The following is an 8,827-nucleotide window of genomic DNA, read 5'->3' as shown; positions in this document are numbered from 1 at the left end:
AAAATAAAACAAGAAGTGAACAAACAAATGAGAGACACAAATATTTTGGGATAGAAATGCACACTGAAAAATAAAATAAAAAATTCAAAAAAGAAAGGACGTGAAGATTTTAAGAATGATCTAACTCTCTTTTTACAGAAAATTTAGAAGTATCTTCAAGCGTAGATTATGAGAGAGAAAAAATATCAAACACAACAGTTCTAGATTTAGATGGATTGAGAAAAATATGTGAATCGAAGTTTATTTGATCTTCAAAATAAACATGCAAATGATCTAAAAAAATTATAAATATCGTTTATAATCACAATCATAAGAACAAATACGATAAGATTTTTTTTTTTTTTCAAAATCTAAACGTGAATTGTAGGAAGAAAATGAGAACAAAGTGAAAAGTTGATGAATAATGGTGGAAATGACAGCAAGAAAATAAATGGACAAATTTAAAGAAAAGATAAACAAGAGCATAAATAAAAGATAAAATCAATTCTAGAGTCGGCCACAAAGATGTAAGCCTAGGCTCTGATACTAAGGCCCTAATCCTCAGCCCAACGATCCAAGCTTTTGTTGAAGCAAGAACCCTTGAATTAAAGTAATTAACACCTCCTTATACGAAATTTGGATCAACCAAGAGATAAGGCTAGAATTAGATTACCTCTAATGATCGAAGATCTAGAAGCAAGATTTGAAAACCTTGTTCTAAATTGAGTCACTCCACAATCAAACTTGATGAAGGCTTGATTGAATGGCTCGGGTGCAATTCTACCACAAGAATTGTTTGAAACTTAGAAATGGAAAATATGATGCTCGGATTTCTAAGGGAAACGTCTCAATTTGAGATCTGAATTACATTCATCCACGAATCTGAATTTTACATAACATATTGTGGGTATTTATAGTCTCCCGACAAAAGACGTTTGTGGACGGAATTTATTCGAGATGTTTGTGAACGGGATTTATTCTCGATCCCCTTTAATCTCCACAAAGAATAAGTCATATTGACTATTTGACTTTTACATAATTTATGAAATTAAACATAGTTTTTTCTAACAAATGTTGATGTACTTGAGTGGTTAATGCAACAGATTTGAAATCAATTGAGCTCTCAGCGCGTAGGTTTGAATTCTGTTGTTGACATATTTTTTTGAATTTTTTGAAGCGCGTAGGTTTGAATTCTGTTGTTGACATATTTTTTTGAATTTTTTGAATCTTCATGACATTTTTTTAATCTTCTTCGCAATAGGTGAATTCTGTTGTTGACATATTTTTTTGAATCTTCATGACATTTTTTAATCTTCTTCACAATAGGTCCATTTGGAACACCGTGATTCTTACCATTAGCCCAATGATCCAAGATTATGTTTAATCAAATAATTAACACCTCCTTATACGAAATTTGGATCAACCAAGAGATAAGGCTAGAATTAGATTACCTCTTACGATCGAATATCTAGAAGCAAGATTTGGAAACCTTGTTCTAAATTGAGTCACTCCACAATCTAACTTGATCAAGGCTTGATTGAATGGCTCGGGTGCAATTATACCACAAGAATTGCATGAAACTTAGAAATGACAAATATAATGCTCGGATTTCTAAGGGAAACGTCTCAATTTGAGATCTGAATTACATTCATCCACGAATCTGAATTTTACATAACATATTGTGGGTATTTATAGTCTCCCGACAAAAGACCTCCTTATACGAAATTTGGATCAACCAAGAGATAAGGCTAGAATTAGATTACCTCTATGGATCGAAGATCTAGAAGCAAGATTTGGAAACCTTGTTCTAAATTGAGTCACTCCACAATCTAACTTGATCAAGGTTTGATTGAATGGCTCGGGTGCAATTCTACCACAAGAATTGCATGAAACTTAGAAATGACAAATATAATGCTCGGATTTCTAAGGGAAACGTCTCAATTTGAGATCTGAATTACATTCATCCACGAATCTGAATTTTACATAACATATTGTGGGTATTTATAGTCTCCCGACAAAAGACATTTGTGGACGGGATTTTTCGAGATGTTTGTGGATGGGATTTATTTTCGATCCCCTTTAATCTCCACAAAGAATAAGTCAAATTGACCATTTGACTTTTACATAATTTATGAAATTAAACATAGTTTTTTTTAACAAATGTTGATGTGCTTGAGTGGCTAATGCAATAGGTTTGAAATGAATTGAGCTCTCCGTGCGTTGGTTCGAATTCTGTTATTTTGGAACACCGTGATTCTTATCAATGAGGCATACCTCCATACTTTTGGCACTGAAAGAGTTTCCTTCTTTACTTGAAAGAGTTTCCTTCTTTACTTGAAAGAGTTTCCTTTCCTTTGTCACTGACAAGTAAATCTCTAAAAAATGAACTTTCTTCTTTTCATTTAAACTCATTCTTCTTTACTTGACAGAGTTTCCTTTCCTTTGTCATTGACAAATAAATCTCCAAAAAAATTTCTAAATCATCAAATATCACATGCATAGATTACAAGATTCATCAAATATCACATACATAGATTCTTCTATAACTAAAGTTCTCTTATTGAAAACTCTATAAGCTTTACTAATAGATGAATAACCAAGAAAAAATATCAATATCCGTCTTAGAATCAACTTTCTTCCTTCTTTTCATTTAAGCTCACTTCTTCTTTACTTGAAGGAGTTTCCTTTCCTTTGTCACTGACAAGTAAATCTCCAAAAAAAATTCTAAATCATCCCTACAAATAGACTCATCAAAAATATCATTACAAGATTCATCAAATACCACATGCATAGATTCTTCTATAACTAAAGTTCGCTTATTGAAAACTTTATAAGCTTTACTAATAGATGAATAACCAAGAAAAAATACCAATATCCGTCTTAGAACCAAAATGTCCCAACTTTTCTTTGTTGTTTAAAATAAAACATTTGCAACCAAAAACTTTGAAATACCCAAGATTTAGAATTTTATTATGCCAAAGTTCATAAAGAGTTTTATCTAAACAGAGTCTAATTAAAACTCTATTTGAAACATAACATGTGGTATTAGCAGCTTCCGCCCAAAAATATTTAGGTAAATCATATTCATTTAATATTTATCTAGCAAATTATTGTTAAGTACTATTTTTTCTTTCAACCACACCATTTTGTTGAGGAGTCCGTAGAGAGGAGAAGTCATGATAAAAACCATTATTTTCACAAAAATTTTCAGATGCTACCCTATCCAATTCTCCTCCATGGTCACTCCTAATTTTAGTAATTAAAAAATCTTTTTCATTTTGGACTCGTTTTACAATACTGACAAATCTTTTCAAAACATCATTTTTATGTTTTATCATCAAAATCTAAGTAAATTTCGAAAAAATCATCAACTATCACAAAGACATAGTAATTCCCTCTATAGCTAGCTATTTTAAAAGGTCCAAATAAGTTCATATGTAACAGTTGAAGAGGTCTAGTAGTAGAAATCACGTACTTAAATTTGAAAGAGGACTTGGTTTGCTTATCCACTTGACAAGCATCACATATTTTATCTTTTTCAAATTTAAAGTTAGAAAGGCCTCTAACTAATGAATTTTTTTATATATTTGAAATCAAAGGCATAATAGCATGTCCTAATCTTCCATGCCATAACCAAGAATTATCATGCAAAGCCGAAAGACATTTATCATTTGTTGGACAATCATTTAAATCAATAATATACACATTATTATCCCTATTTCCAACAAACAACACTTTTCTATCACTAACATTTTCAATTATGCAATTATTTTTATCAAATACAACTCTAAAATCTTTATCACATAATTGACTAATGCTAAGTAAGTCATGCTTTAAACTATCAACTAAAAGTACATTTTCAATGAGAGTAACAGAGTCATTACCTATAGTACCCTTACCAATTATTTTACCTTCCTTGTTGTCACCAAAAGTTACTAAACCACCATCCTTCCTGGAGAGATTCACAAACTTGGATTGATTTCCGGTCATGTGTCTTGTGCAACCACTATCCAAATACCACTTCTTTTTTCTTGGAGGCTTTCAAATAAACCTATCAATAAAGATATTCAAAATTGACCTTTTGGTACCCATACTTGTTTGGGTTCTAACAAGTTAGTTTTCACACATTTAGGAATCATGCTTGCATTCATATTAAAAAACATACCACACCGGAAACAAACAACATCATGCAGGAATTTATTTCTTGGACTAAGTTTATGTATTCTATTTTCAATAGAAAAATTATTTCTTAAAATATTGTTAAATTTTATATTTTGAGAAAATTTTGTTTCCGGAAGTAATGTTTTGAGAATTTTTCAATTTAAAGCAATTAGGTCTAATATGACTTTCAACACCACAATAATGACATACAGGCACAAATCTAGATTTATCATACTGAGATACAAATTTGCATGTATTAGGCTTAGGCATAATGGGGATGGTTTAACAAATATTGTTTTAGAACTGGAAGGAGTAGAATAGTCATCAACATAGCCTAATCCTCTTTTATCACCATAAGGCTTACCTATTCAATTATTTTATCTAATTTTTGAGCACCTATAGTTAAATTTTTATAATAGACTCCTTAGCCTTACCAAGTTCTTACATAATCTTTTTTACAACAATCATGCTCAAGAAATTTAATTTTATCAATTAATGGAGTTTTTTCATCACAATCAAATACATGCTTTTCACAGGGTATATCAAGTTTTACAATGTTATGATTATTCTCTTTTAATCAAGAAATTTCATTTAATAAAGACTTAATTTTAATAATTGAAGCCTTATATTTCTTTTGAAGCATAACATACTTTGAACCAAGTTTTTCTAAATCAAGTTGCATCTCTTAAAAAACTTTAAATAATTGGAGATTCAAGAATTACCTCATTTTCTTCATCCTCTTTGTCACTATGAGCCCTCAAGCAAAAATTTGTGACTTCTTCATCATTTGCACTTTCATCACTATCATCCCAAGTAGCCTTCATTGCTTTCTTCCTCGATTTCTTAGATAATTTGAGGAGAGGACAATCCGGTCTTATATGACCCGACTTTTTACATTCATAACATATTATCTCATCATGTTTGCTCTCCTCACCTTTTTGGTTGGTGAAATGTTTCCTAAATTGTTTCTTTCTTTTGATGAAATTTTTATACTTATGTGTGAAGTAGGCAACATCATCTTCATCAAGGGCTTCCTCATCGTCAGAGTCAACTTCCAATGTGATGGACTTTAGGGCTATACTTTTCTTCTTTTTGGATTCCTCTTCTATGCGCTCCTCCTCTTCCATGCGCTCCTTCATGGTAATCTCATGCGTCATGGGAGAACCAACAAGTTCATCCAAAGGAAGCTTTGTGAGATCCTTTGCTTCTTTAATTGCCGTCACTTTTGTTTCCCAACTTTTAGGTAGAGACCTAAGAATTTTCCGTACATTTTCGGAAGTAGAATATACTTTTCCAAGATTTTTCACCTATAGATTCATTTGCATCCATTTTAAATAGTTCATAATTATGAACTAACATGTTAATTTTTGTTTCTTGATTTGTTCCCTCATGAGTTACTTCAAGAGTTTTACAAATTTCATATGTGAAGAACACATATACTTTATTAAATTCATCATTATTTAGGGCACAATAAAGACAGATTATAGCACTATCATTAAAAGAACATTTTTTCATGCTCATCAAATTCATCCTTCATTTTTAGCTCCTCAATATTATTAACCATTTTTATTAGAATATAAGGGTCTTTACTAACATTTAACCATAATTGATAATCAATTGATTGCAAATAAATTTTCATTCTAGCTTTCCAATACGTATAATTAGTTCCATCAAAATAAGGAGGTCTAGAAGTTGATTGTCCTTCACAAAAACCGTTTTTAACACGTAGATTTGCCATAAGCTCTAAAAATAAAGTTTATATATAAAAAAATCAATAAGAGCAACCTGCTCTGATACTAGTTGGATCGATATGGCAACCCAGAGGGGTGAATAGGGTTTTAACAATATAATTATTAATTTTTTTTAATAACAATAAAACTTAATACATGCAATAAAACTTAACAATAATTTAGAATTTAAATAGGAAAACGGTTAGAAAATATAACACTCTAGTTTTATAGTTCGGTCAAACTCGACTTACTCCACTCCCTAAGCGCCTCTTGGGAATTTGAATAAACCTTTCTTGACTCTTTCTTCGGATCAGAGCCCAACCGCTACACCGCTCTTTTTACGAGTTCAAGAGCAAACTCAATCCTTTCCACGGCTCAGGATCAAACCAATACAATTGTGTAAAACCTTATAGAAACACACCATACACCACAACTCTCTAAAGTAGTAGATTTACAATTTTCTCATACTACAATACACATCTCTCTCGCAATAAGATAAATAAAATTAAATTGAAAACTTTGGAGAGAGCAACAATGGAGGCTTTTTAAAAACAAAGTTTAGATGGAGGAATCTATGAAAGTTGTGTATTGTGAAATATTCTGTGTGTTTTAAAATAGGAAGAGTCCATGAGTTTAAATAGTGATGTAAAAATAGGAATTGATATGTACAGCTAAAACGTGAACTGAAACATAGACCACGAAAAATAATATTTATTTATTTTTAAATTTATCAGGAAAAACTATATATATATATATATATATATATATATATATATTATTTTAAATCAATATTAAAAACATTTTAAATTCATTTTTATTATATATATATATATGTAATAATATAATAAAAAAATGTTAATGAAAACCATGTGAATAGCCATTCAAAAATAATTGGAAGGAGGAATGGACAGGTGGATTAAAAACATTTTAAATTCATTTTTAAATTTATTTTTATTATATATATATATATATATATATATATATATATATATATATATATATAAATTCATCTTCTAACTGCTGCCATGGATAAAGGAGGAATGGACAGGTGGATTGAAGGGAAAAGAAAGAGAGAGGGAAGTGTGAGGTGGTGCCGGTGGTTCTGGGATTAAAAACTAAGAACAGAAAAGAAGGAAAAACAGTAAACAGGGGAATGAGTTGAAATTCCTCATATGGTTTGGAGATTTCCTTGTCACGGGCGCAAGCTTGAGAAATTCCTTAGCATTCGAATCTCAACCGATAAGCCATATTAGGCGTTTATTCGAAGGTAAGAAAACCCATTTGACCGAATCTTTAAATTCTGATATCTTGGTCTATACTGCATAATAAGTTATAAAATATGGCTTGTTAGAATCGTAATAAGGAGATCTATAAAGTTGTAGTGGAAGTCGGGACGAAATTCGGGCTGTAGGGGTGGAATATGGCTTCGGGACATAATCGGTATTAATAGAAAAGTTGGGAAAATTTCAGAAAATGCAAGGAAGAAGGAGCGCGTGCACTACACGCAAGGCGCGTGAGGAGCCGGGACTGGGCGTGCGACTAGGAGTTCTCCTGGCGCGTGGGACAAACACACCGAGAATGTCAGGGCGCGTGAGACCTCATTTCGACTTCGGGTTTGTCCCGTTCAATTCGTTTTGACCTATACTTACTTTGAAAATAGTGACATATAGGTCTGATTGGAGGAAATTGTGTTGAAATACCCTATTAAACGTACATTCAAGAGAGAAAGGGATTCGAAACCAGGTAAGTAGCATATCGTTCTTTAAGCTAGTTCTTAACTTGTTGACAACATGTGAGTATGTTGTTTACCTGATTAAAAGCTTAGTATGTTAAAATGAGTTTTGATGATGTTGAATGTTTATTTTATATCTTGATTGCTTGCTTGTGATGTAAGCATGATATAAATGATTACTAGAATGTTCTATGTGTTGAACATGATAAATGTATGAAAGCACTCAGTAAATGTGAGTATGCATGTTAATGGAAATGTTATGACTCTAGGATATGCTTATTGGTTGTTGAGCCATGACTTATTTATATGAGTATGATAGTCTACAAATTCCCGCGGAGTTCTTGACCAACGCATTGTGTGCTAAGTCAGGGAGCATGAGTACTCTTGACCGTTGGTATATGAGATAAACAAGCCGCCAGAGGAATTAGTAGACGGGCCGTATTTGACTGAGAGCGAGCCTTACATACGAGTTCAAAAATTCTAGATAAGCATATCGAGAGAGAGTCAGTAACCTAAGATTGAGGTAGCTGAGATACCTCATTAATGAACATATGACTCTAGTAAGAGAAACTAGGAGTCAATGGCGAATAAAACTTAAAAACAACTCGAAAGATTAGTTATGAACTCATGAAAAATAAGCTCCCTACTTACTGGGTAATTTAATTACTCATCAAAATTATTTTTAACTTTTATTTCCAGATTTAGTTGATGCAGGCCAACCGAGGACGAGGACGAGACCAGCAGGCTAGAGACTATTTGGGAATCCATGTCTGTGTCTGTTTTGTGTACTTATGCTTTCGTTGTCAAGAATTTACTTTGGTCGTTTTAAGTTTTAAATAGTACGGGTTTTAAATGTTTTTTTTTTTACTCGATGTTTTAGAAATAATTTGAAATTTATGATTGGTTGTCAAGTTTATTATCGATGTCAGTGGTAGCTCCTGTGAATCGCATTGACGATGAGCAGGTGTTACACCAATAGTCCTAAAAATAAAGTTAAAGAATTTTCCTAATGAATTATGAAAAAAATGGTAAAGTACAATAAGGTAGTTTCTCATAGCAATTACAAAACAACATTGTTTAAAAAGGTTGAGTATTGAAAACACTCACTAAGTAAGTAACCTTCCTATCGAGTTAGATATACATTCAATCACAACAAAAATTGTGAAATCAAGGGATATATAAATCGTTGAACACTGAATAACTCTCGTGCTCACATATGAGTAGT

General features: G+C 31.8%; 1 long non-coding RNA gene across 1 annotated transcript; it reads left to right on the top strand.

The window, feature by feature from the left end:
• The first annotated feature begins 7,028 nt into the window (after positions 1-7,028).
• On the top strand, positions 7,029-8,472 carry LOC147789861 (uncharacterized). Its single transcript, XR_015423292.1, has 3 exons — positions 7,029-7,137; positions 7,341-7,613; positions 8,302-8,472. It is a non-coding gene; the product is annotated as an uncharacterized LOC147789861 (long non-coding RNA).
• Positions 8,473-8,827: the final 355 nt, after the last annotated feature.

The sequence above is a fragment of the Cucurbita pepo genome, chromosome 12 (assembly GCF_057944985.1).
Source record: "Cucurbita pepo subsp. pepo isolate OVF chromosome 12, ASM5794498v1, whole genome shotgun sequence".
NCBI lineage: Eukaryota > Viridiplantae > Streptophyta > Magnoliopsida > Cucurbitales > Cucurbitaceae > Cucurbita > Cucurbita pepo.
The sequence above is the reverse complement of the archived record's forward strand: the minus strand, read 5'-3'. Positions and strand labels throughout refer to the sequence as shown.